The sequence below is a fragment of the Micromys minutus genome (assembly GCF_963924665.1).
Source record: "Micromys minutus genome assembly, chromosome: 18".
Classification (NCBI taxonomy): domain Eukaryota; kingdom Metazoa; phylum Chordata; class Mammalia; order Rodentia; family Muridae; genus Micromys; species Micromys minutus.
This window is the reverse complement of record NC_137953.1, coordinates 43,752,198-43,763,833: the sequence shown is the minus strand read 5'-3', so window position 1 is coordinate 43,763,833 and position 11,636 is coordinate 43,752,198.

The window sequence follows — 11,636 nt, the reverse complement described above, 5'->3', positions numbered from 1 at the left end:
GAGAAAAGGGGGACAGAATCAGATGGAGGGACAGGAGAGAAGTCCAGAGAGCCAAGAGAATGAATCGAAATAAGCATCCTCGGGGAGTGGGAGGTGGGTGCACATTCTAGAAAGTGCCGGAAACCTGGGAGGTGCACGAATCTTCAGGGGGTGACCTTAGCAGACATGCCCAACACTGTGGGGTGTGGGGAGAGGGAACTCAAAGATAGACAGGGCCTCATGTAGAAGGACAGGGTTACTAACCCACAGTCAAATATTCTGACCCAGAATTGTTCCTGTCTAAAAGAACTGCAAGGACAAAAACAGAGAAGAGACTGAAGGAAAGGCTGCCCACTGACAGGCCCAGTTTGGGATCCATCTCATGGGCGATTCCTGCCACTATTACTGATGCTATGGTGTACTTACAGGCAGGAGCCTAGCATGGCTGTCCTCTGGGAGGCCCTGGCAGCAGCTGACTGACACAGAGGCAGATACTTACACCCAACTATTGGACTGAAGTTGGGGACCCCTAAGGTTGAATTAGGGGAAGGATTGAAGCAGCTGATGGGAGAGCAACCCCATAGGAAGACCAGCAGATTCAACTAACCCAGAACTCAGGGAGCTCTCAAAGACTGAACCACCAAGCAAGCAAGGGCATACGAAGGCCTGTCCGAGGCCCTTGGCACATATACAGCAGAGGTCTGCCTGGTCTGGCCACAGTGGGAGAAGATGTTACTCCTCAAGAGACTCGAGGACCCACAGAAAGGAGTGGCCTGGTGGGGGTGGGGTGCACCCTCTGAGAAGTTGAAGGGACAGAGGAAGGGCAACGACTGAAATGTCAATAAGTTAAATAACTTAAAAAATAAAGGAAGCAAGGAAGGAAGGAGGAAGGAAAAAGGTAGAAAGGAAAGAAAGAAGGAAGGAAAGAAGAAAATGGAGTGGCGTATGCCTAAGTTCACTGATTGTCCACAAGATGGCACTCTCTTCCCAGGAGAAAGGAAACTTGCGGGGTGGGAGCAGGTACTACCGCCCCCAGCCGCCCACGGGCTTGTGTTTGCCTGCGACTGCCCTAATCCATTGCATTTGTTGCTTAATGTTGCTTGAGAAGAGCAACATTAAGGTCAAAATCAGTGGTCTACAGTCTTAAGAATGTGTCTTCTGTGGCGGTTTGTGTCAGCATTAATTATTGTCAATGCAGAGGAGGGGAAGGGAGTAGAAATATACCCAGTCTAACTGCGGGTCTAAGTGAGGATGGTGAATCTTGTGTTTGGAGACTAAGGGGAGGACATTAAGATTGACCTTGAAGCGCTAGGATGTGGCCAGAAGCTCTTCATGGTCCAGGCAGAAGATATAGGAGGTGGCTGAGACTCCTTTGTAGATTCTGAGTTCCTGGCCTGACTTGTCCCTCCTGTTTGGGACACATTCCACATTATGTGCACACCATTGGTCTGCACTGACAACGAAACCCTGAGGATTCTAGGGGCAGTGGAGAGGAAGCTTGCCACCCTGGCAGCTTGGCGCAGATTGAGCACTTGTCTACCCACTTTAGGTCACTGGCATTGTCTGGCAATGGTTAACATGAATAATGGGAATTCACACCTTTTCGTCTACATGCTTTAGCCTAAACACAGCTTTTTGCTTCAGACCGTCCACTTTACCGATGCTAACTTCCTCCCCCCCAGCCCCGCCCCAAACAGCACCCTGGGTTCTGTTTTCTCGTCTGGGTTGGCTGATGGTCCTGTAGCCAACACTTATGGTTGCCTACTGAACCAGCTACTACTGGTGGTGCCTCCGTTTCCTCTGAGCCCTGCTTTGACAGTCTCCCCGGGTGACATACTTTTGCTTAGGGACTTCCATTTTTCTTAGATACCAATGGCCTGAGGTCCTGGACATTTCCTCTGCTGTGCCCAACGCTGAAGATCCAGTCTCCTCACTGAGAAACCAGGGGCCCTTCCCAGGCCCCACAGATATGTCCTTTGTACCTGTCTTCTATAGGAACTGTCATTGGGAAGTGGGCGGTGGGCTTTTCTGTGGAAGCTGCGCTTTCCTCTCTGCACAGTTCTGCACAGGCTGCGAGCTCCTGGGATTGTTATTCCACATCCCTAGTCAAGAGAGACTGGATTCACAGTGGCTTCATCTTTTAGCTTCACAAACGGTGGCAAGGCCAACATTTTCCCCAGACGGTCATGGCCCGAGCTGCTTTGAAGGAAACAGCCATGTCGGGACACCAATACATTTTCTGCCTTCCTTCTTTTTTTATTCAGAGGATGTTGGTATCTGGAGAGGCACAGAAGGTCAAGTGTGTGTTTATTCAAGGTGAACAGACTGTGTTTGAATGCAGAAGGAAAAGGCAAAGCCAGCATGGGAAACAAAGTATCTGTACTTGTAGACAGTGAAGAAAACAAGGAGGCTTTCAGACAGGGATGGAAACTGAGAATAAATCACTAGGTCCACCAGTAACACATACATCCTGATGCTAAAGGCTGCCTTCTCTTCTTTAACTCTGCCAAGCCTTTCCTAATTCTACCGCGAAGTTCCCCTTTTCAACTCAAGCTCTTGGTCTGCTTTTGGAATCTGAGTCTCTTCTATCTAGCCTTTTTCCTTCCAGGCTCTGTAGAAAATTGACATCACCAGGGACCCGTGGATGCCTTCTGTAAATCTCGCCTTTCGTCCTGTCATGCTCCACCCTTGACTACCCTGACTCGGGGAACTAGAGTTTGGTGCGGTCACCAAACCGGAGCAGCATGGAGGTGACTTTGCAAGGTCACAGAGGTGACTAGAACCAGGAGTGGGACTGTTCAGATCAGCAGCACGGAACAACCCATCCATTAATTCATGAGCAAAAATAAATGTTTATAGCTGAAGGTCCCCGTAGTGTTGTAGATGGCTGTTGGGCAACAACACACTGTGACCATAGGTACTGATCCTGGCACTGAGACTGCTTTTGTTTTGAGGAAGGGATCTTGTTATGGCCTTCAGGACACCAATCCTTCTGCCTTGGCATTCAGTGCAGCTGGGATGCCAGACGCTGGTCACTACTTCTGGCCTGTGGCACTGGACTAGAACAGCATTAATGGTAGTTTTGCTCTTGAGATTCTGATAGAGTCAAGTTGGCCTCTCCACTTCCTGTCTTGGCTAGTGGGAGAGGATTGGGATGGTACTAGGAGGTTTGGTGACTCGTTTTAGCGTAACAGCAAACAGGAAATCATGGCTGTAGACTTAGTGTGTGTGGCGAAGAAAGATCTATTAGAATAGGGGAAGGGATACTGCGATTCTTGGTGTCTCCATTACTAAGCTTTATGTAGTGAATTTAGTTAGTGAAGCAAGGAACTACTGTCTGGGAAGTACAATTCTAGATTTAGGGGTTATCATGCATGACACATCTATGTGAAACTCAAGTTTACCATCCGGGGCTATGGTGGATGGATTATTGCACCAATATTGGTGATATGAAAGGGTTCTTGTTTCCAGCCCAATGCATCCTGCCAGGCACTGCTAAATTAATTCCCTTCAAACACTGGTTCATTCCTACATTTTCTGTTCTTTGCTCAAGGATATGGTAGCTCTGTGTGGCATTTGGACTAAGCTTAGACTCTGATGTTTTATTGGCTCTGCTCTAGCCTGTCCTGCTGGTTCAGCCCGTCTTCTGCTACTCCCTAGAGCAGCGGTTCTCAACTGTCCTAATGCCGTGGGCCTTTAATACAATTCCCTATCATGTGATGACCCTCCCAACCATAAAATTATTTTGTTACTACTTCATAGCTGTCATTTTGCTATCGTCATGAATGATAACATAAATATCTGATATGTAATCCCCAAGAGGACCCCAAACCCACAGGTTGAGAAACACTGCCTTGAATCATTAGCTGCCACATGCTTGCTGGGAATTGAACCCAGGACCTCTGAAGTCTGCACAGATGGGAGTATTTCAGGCACCGGGCCCTCCCATCTGGGAATGGGTTCCTTGTCAGCCACCCCACCTACACCAGCAGGTGTAGTCCCATCTGCCCAGTCTCTTCTTAGCTCTCATCTTGCTCATGAAGCTTTGTTGGAAACTCTAGGACATGCTAGGTTTTCCTGTGTTAGAACAGAGAGGTCATAATCAGACGTGGGCTGCACAGTGTCCTCCTGATCCAGTGTCAGGTCCCGTGGGGTAAAACCAAGGATGGGAAATCCAGACAGTCTGGTGGAGTGGTCAGAGCTGCTTTCGTCTCTATAGGACCAACTCTACCGTTACTAAAGAATGCACTCTCTTCTTTCCTACGTAGTCCACTGGGGACTGAGGCAGGGATGAAAGCATGATTCTGTATAATAATGTGATTCTTCCCCCCAAAGACCATGGTCTGAAGATGGTACCTTGGAAGTTGCAAGTCAGATATGTTTTCTTCATAAAATAAGCAATGATCTTTAAGAACATCTTTTCTTGTGTACAAACAGGCCTGTGAAAGTCACTCTGATAAGAACTGTAAAGCCTCTGGCCCATGCAGGGGAGATACCACAAGAACATCCTGACCCCAAAGGCCCAATCTTTCCAGGCTCTATTGGCTATTTCTGTGGCGTTTGATGTGCATATAATGGTTGACATCGCTGGGTTCTGCTGCTCTAACAAAATACCACATACTTAGTGATTTATAAAAAGGAGAACTTTATTTATCATGGTTCCAGAGGCTAGGAGGTCTAAAGTTTTGGGTCTGATGGGGGTTCTTTTCTCGACATCCTGTGGTGCGACTGGCTAAATGTTATGTCTCCCATGATGGCAGAAATGGAAAATGCTGACTTGTTTATTAAGTCATCTTATAAAGTGTTTATGAATCCATAGAGGCAGTGCTTCATGGCTTAACAGCCTCTAAAGGCTCCATCTCTCAATTCTCTGTAATGGAAATTCTGTTTCTCTATGAGTGTTCAAGGGCATGCATATATATACACATATACATACATACACATATACACATATACATATATACACATGTACATATGTACACACACACACATATAGTCATATATACATGTACACATATGCCCACATATGCATATATGCATACATATACATGTATATACACATATATGTATACACATACATGTATATATGTACATATAAACATATACATCCAATCATATACACACATATATATGTATGTGTATATGTATAGATGTATATATTCAAGCCATAGCAACAACTACCTTGGAGAATTCTCAGACCCTTCTACCACTCAAGTGATTTACACTTGGAAAATGAGGTAATGAGGAGAAAGGGGTGGTGGTGGACATTGAGGTTGCTTTTGGTTCACAGGATTTGGTTACAGGAAGGTAAGGGGAGATCCCACATCAGGAAGCCTAATGAAATGCAATGAAGAGAGACAGGAGAGGGATTTCCAGGCCATTGGCACCCATGTGAGGAAATCAAGTTGTAGCTGCTTTCCATTCGGAGGCTAGTAAAGTCTTGTTTCTTTAGGGCCCTGCTCTATCCTTTCCTCATTGGGTACTGAGCATTTAGTTCACTAATCTAATTTCTGTGAGCAGAGTTTCGTATAGGCTGGCATGGAGACCCAAAGGAGAAAGCTGGTTCAAATGAAGGTTACACGTGTTATCTCTGTGGCTTGCCTCTTATAATATGATTTCTTTATTATAATTATTGTCATTTTAATTAAAATTCTGTATGCATAGATATTTTATCTTTATATATGTCTGTGATCCACTTTGATGCAGAGGTCAGAAGAGGGCACCAGAGCTCCGGGAATGGGAGTTACGGACAATCATGAGCTGTCACATGCTTGCTGGGAATTGAGCCCAGGACCTCCGGAAGAGCAGCCAGTGCTCTTAACCCCTGAGCCGTCTCTCCAACCACCCTTTATAATTTTTTCTTAGTTTTAGTTTTGTTCTAGTAAAAAACTAAAAATATGAATCTAAGCTAATCTAAATAGCTAATTTTTGAACATCATAATGTTCTTGTAATTAGATTTATACTTCTGTACCCAATCCACTTTGGTCTAAGTAGAAACCAGAGGAAATCAAAGTGATTGATGAAGTGAGGCTTTTACTATCCAATGATCAGCTGAGCCTTGTCATCTGATAAAGTCTAGTGGTACAGGATGCCGAACGGCACTGTTTTTTGTTTGTTTGTTTGTTTGTTTTTTTAAGAATTATTTATTTTTTGTATGTGAGTACACTGTCGCTGTCTTCAGACACCAGAAGAGGGCATCAGATCCCATTACAGATGGTTGTGAGCCACCATGTGGTTGCTGGGAATTGAACTCAGGACCTCTGGAAGAGCCAACAGTGCTCCTTAACTTCTGAGCCATTTCTCCAGCCCGTCAATGTGGTGCTAAATAAAAGCAGATACACTATTTTTTTTCAACTGAATTTTGCAACTTAAAGTTTGTTAAAGTAGGTATCATATCTTAATTTGGTGGTGGGGTGGTATTTTTAATCTCAGCACCTAGGAGGCCAAGGCAGAAAGATCAAGAGTTTGAGGCCAGCTTAGGGTAGGAACATCGTGGGATTCCCCACCCCTCCATCCACTGACCCTCTCTTCCTTTCCCTCTCTAACTATAGTATTACATTTGCAAAAAATTTTTTTTCTTAATACAAGCAGTGGCAAGATGAAATTTGACACAAACTCAAGAGTGTCACCATGCTAAGCTTGCCTTTAATTGAAGGAGTCCTCCAGTGTTATCAGAAGATACAGTTCTGAAGATTCATTTGAGAATTTCATGCTTGTAAGTTTTGTTTAAGTCTGAGGTCTGATTATTCTCGATTAGCAGACAAAGCCTTGAAACCATTAATATAGTCATTTCGAGCAGCTCTCTTCTGTAAATAGGCCTTTGCCGAATTAGTACCACAAAAGACAAACTTCAAAGCTGATTAAAGGCAGAGCCAGACCTGAGGTGCTTTCTAGTATTGAACTCAACACTACTAATTTGGTTTCAGAAAAACACCATCATTAAACTGGTATTGTTAATTTGAATATTATTAGTCTTTCAAATGTTTTCTTCTTAGTGTGTCTTATACAGATTTTCCCCTGGAATTTGTTTGTAAGCTTAAAAAAAAAAGAGCCAAGTTTCATACTTAGGCATGAATTGGTGCTATGATAAAATGGAAAGTTCCTGAGTGTTTTCTTTAGAGAGGACTCACTGATCGTTATCCTAATTCGAAACCCAGATGATAGAAAGATCCTTGAATTATACACATATTATTGACATCAGAAACTGTCCTCCAGTCTTCTCCTGATGATTAATTTATTACATATCCTTGGTATATTGCAGCACGCAGAATATGTAGGTCAATAAACACAGACTAAACAGAAATGGTTGCCTTTATTTGAGAAGTAGGAAAAAATTTGGGTTGGTGTAAATAGGGTATAGATGGATTAGGAAAGGGTGAAGATTTACCCCTCTGGTGCAGAGTTCTCTAATGTGGATGTAGATTCTAATAGTGTAGGGACACACACACACACACTTACTTGCGTATACACACATGTACACACAAATATACATACACACTCACACACAGACACACCCGCACACACAAATATTCTATATATCCACACCAATATTCTATATTTTCAGGGGTGGTTAATCGTAACTGTCACCTTGGTTAGATGGAGAGATGCCTAAGAGATTAGTAAAGTGAACCTCTGGTGTACCTTTGAGGACATTTTCATAGAGCATTGACATGAGATCAAAACTGAGACCAGTTGTGAACGTGGGTAGCACCAGCTGGCAGTCTGGGGCCCAGACGAACTGGAAGAGAAGAGAGCCACATGGAAACTCCATCCTCCCCAACGAGTGGCCGCCACAGCTGCCAGTGCCTATGGGTCTCAGTCTGACTTCAGACTCCCGTGACTTCAGCCATTTAACACCGACCACCCAGCAACTCTCCAGGGGATGCCCAGGCAGTTTCTGGGCCCTCAGCTTTGGACTGAGACTACTCCACTGGTCCCCAATGATATGTGGCTTTTAGCTTCTTTGACTGAGTAGCCAGTGGGTTTCTGCCTCACCAGTGTGGAAAACGTCACCGTGGGACTACCCAGTCTCCAATAATGTAATCCAATCTAGTAAACCATCCGTTCTCTTGTGTTTTTTTTTTTTTTTTTTTCTGGAAAAACTTAATACAGCACTTTTGCATCTCATGGTTCAATACATGGACATTCAAAAGGCAATTATAAAGGGTAAAGTAATCAACCCAAAGACAGACAGACAGACAGACTGACAGACAGACAGACACACACACACACACACACACACACTCACTCTATATGTCCACTGAGACCCATGAATTGCTGTGTGCCCTAAGTCTGTGTATACACACATACACACGAGCACACCATCTTTCCCCTTGCCGGGCATCGTGAGTTCAAAGTGGAACACTGTCCATGCAGAGCACTCCTGTCCCTGCATGGCCTCTCTCACATCTGGAAATCTGACCAGAGCAGCTCAAAAAGGCAGTAATCTAACCCTGGTCACATTGTCAGTGAGTTCTCAAGTGTCACACAGCCTTCCTGACACATACCTACAGCTGAGTTTCCCCTTAGGTGAGGCCAGGCCAGCTAACTGTTTCAGAATGAGATCTCAGTACCCGCCAGGGTAGGTTGAGCCGCAACCCAAGTTCTGAGGGCGAGCTGCCCTGCTGGAGACTCGCTTTCTCACTGCTTTGTTAAAAGACAAACAGACTATGGCTGATGAGCTTGTGAGGAAGTCATGAGGAGGCTGTATCATTTCCTAATGACTCATAAACATAATGGTATTGGGGCAAAAGCCTCTGTGGGTGGGCACCAGTAACATGAGGGTTTTTTGTTTTGTTTTGTTTTGTTTACAAGCGTTCCTGGGAGATTCTGGTACCAAGTAACCCGGGGAACTGCTTTAATAAGGCCAGTCACTATTTGTTCTTCTCATATCCTCCAAGGTCACAGTCTCTTCCTTCTCCCCATGAGGTGCTGTTCTATAAGGGCCCAAGGCTTCGCACCCAGCTAGGCCTAGGAGTTGAGCTGTAGGCAGAGGCTCTGACAAGCTATCTCACTGCTCCTATACAAAGTGTCTGAACTGCCCACCGAAGCCTTGCCTTGACTCCTCCACTTGTCCAGCTTTTCTTTCCTTTGTTCAGCATCCACATGCCTGACGTGGGGCAGAGGAAAGAGCTCAAGTGACTGGTGGCTGTGACATACTATCTCTTGCCTGTGTTAAGAGCTGTGTCTCGTCTGCATCGAGGGAACCATTATCAATATTAGCAGGGCAAAGTGCCAAGGACGATTTCTTTCCCCAGTGGATGTTCAGGAAGAAAGACTAGAAAAGATCCGAAGAATCTTCTCTAGCCTTCCAAACCTCCCTCCCCAGGCACCGTCTTGCATTCTAACATCTAACAAACACAAACGACAAACAGAGGCGACTGACCAAAGGCACCGACTTCTGTCTTCCTATTCTTAGGCTAGCTTTGTCCCCTTAATAGCCAAGCTTCCTTTCCTTACCTAAAAGCTGGTGGGAGGACTTGGCCTTTTGCGTGTGTGCCCATCACTCCAAAAACAATAATACGATGCCGAAGGGCAGGCATAATCACTGTGAAGAAACTGACCAGAAACAGAAGCCAGGAAGCAGCCCTGACTTTACTCCTGCAGTTGGGATAGACACAGGATGTCTTACTCGCAGAAGTAGAAACTCTTTCCCTTTTGTTGACCAAGTTGGTTGACCAGATGGTTAGATCCCAATATACAATCAATAGAAGAGTACCTATATGTGTTTTCCTCTACCTGTGTTGTCTGAAGCTTGACTCTCACTAGAATGAATCGTTTGGGGGGGGGGGGACTGTAAAGGATACACTTTTGGGCTTTCTGTGAAACTAGGGCACACTGAGTGTGAGCCTGTATGAAAGGTTGCCTGTGGTGATACATGCTTCTACAGAACCCAGCTCTGTGGAGGTGGAGAAGCTGCATGTTTAAAGGCTTGCAAGATGGCCAGCCCAGCTTAACTGGCAAAGGTCAAGATGGCTCAGTTTCCTCTCCTGTTTCTGTAATAAAGGACCCTGGCAGTTCAAGACACAATCTATCACAAGGAGCTTGAAGCAGCTGGTCACATCTCATCTAGAGCAGAACACACTTTCTGCTGCTCAGCTCCCTTTCTCCACGTACACAGTTCAAGATTCCCTGTCCAGGGAACAGCGCCCACCTAGAGTGAAGAAGTATCTTCTCCCAGCAGTTCATGTAATCAAGATGCCCCAAAGGCACACACAGAAACCCATCCTTCAGGTTTTTCTAGGTTCTTTCAAGGCTAATGAAAGACCCTGTCTTGAAAAACAGGTGATAACAACTAAGGGATGGCCCTTGAGGCTTTCTGGCCTTTATATTCTGTGCACACATGTTCTGGTATGCACACACATGTGCATGAACATAAAGGAATACACATACATACATACAAACACCAGAACCAAAACAAATCACAACCGTTTCCTTCTCCTCACAATTCTGAGTGAGTTGGCTTTGGGGTGAGGCTTGGCACCCCCACTTTTCACTGTGATGCATCTGAGAACCTGCAAACTACACTGAGAACTGCAGTGTACCCTCTGGGAAGTACTGTGAAATTATAGATGTGTTACAACAGACCCCTCAACTTTGAGGAGTTTAATGTCTATGATGGAACCATTAACATCCCGGACTTGTGTTTGATCATATTTATAAGGTTACTGTAGAACCTGCCTATGTTGGGAAAACCTTAGAACAGGGCAAACGTGGGCCTTTCCACAGCGTGCACAGGTCAGTGTTGTCACTGGGGTCTGGGGAAGGCAGAAGTGTGCCAGGATCAGAAGTCCACTGTGCTAAAGTGTTGTAATGTCATCTGAGCTCCTCTGCTGACAGCAGAGTACACTGAGTTCCCGGGAGGTGGTGTGATCCCCTAGGAGCCATGCAGCAAGCTCTCGGAGGTGTGTGAAAGAGAATTTCGGGATTACATGAGAATCTCAGTAGTGAGTATCCTGGGACAGACAAACTCAACACATCGCAAGGCAGTAACCTCAGCTTTAGAGTCAATTGGCAGTCATTCCCCACAACTCTGCCATCCTGCTCCTCAGGGTTTTGTGCAGGTCTGATGCTCTGGACTTCGCTTCTCACATTCCTCAAGTCAAGGGAAGTCTCAGAAAAGCCTGTTAGACACTTGGGTGCTAAAAACTAACCCAAAGGCATTGGTAGGTAGACATCTCACTCCATGGGACACTCTACTTCTCTTCTGGAAAACTTTGCTTTAAATAAGTACCCAGAGAAGCTGTTATCATCGACATAGAACTCACAGGTAGGTCAGTGGTCTAGCTGGTCCTCTAGTGGAATATGGCCAGTAAGATGTACAGAGGAGGAAACTTAAGCCAGACTGGCTCATATGATTAGGGAGGTGAAGACATCCTGCCACCTGCTGTTGGCTGATGTGAGACCCAGTAAAGATGCTTATTCATTTTGGACTTGCAAATATTAGAGAACCCAAGGAGCCAGTCCAAAGGCATAAAAAGATCAATTCCAAATCTCAAGCAGGTGGCAGAAAGGGAAAAATTCCTGGGCTCAAGGAATGCTCCTGGCCCAGCTTTTGGAACATCCAGGGCCACCACTATGAGCTCTCATTTTTTTTTTTTTTTTTTTTTTGTTCTCCAGACTGGATGATGCCATTCACTTTAGGGAGGGTGATCTG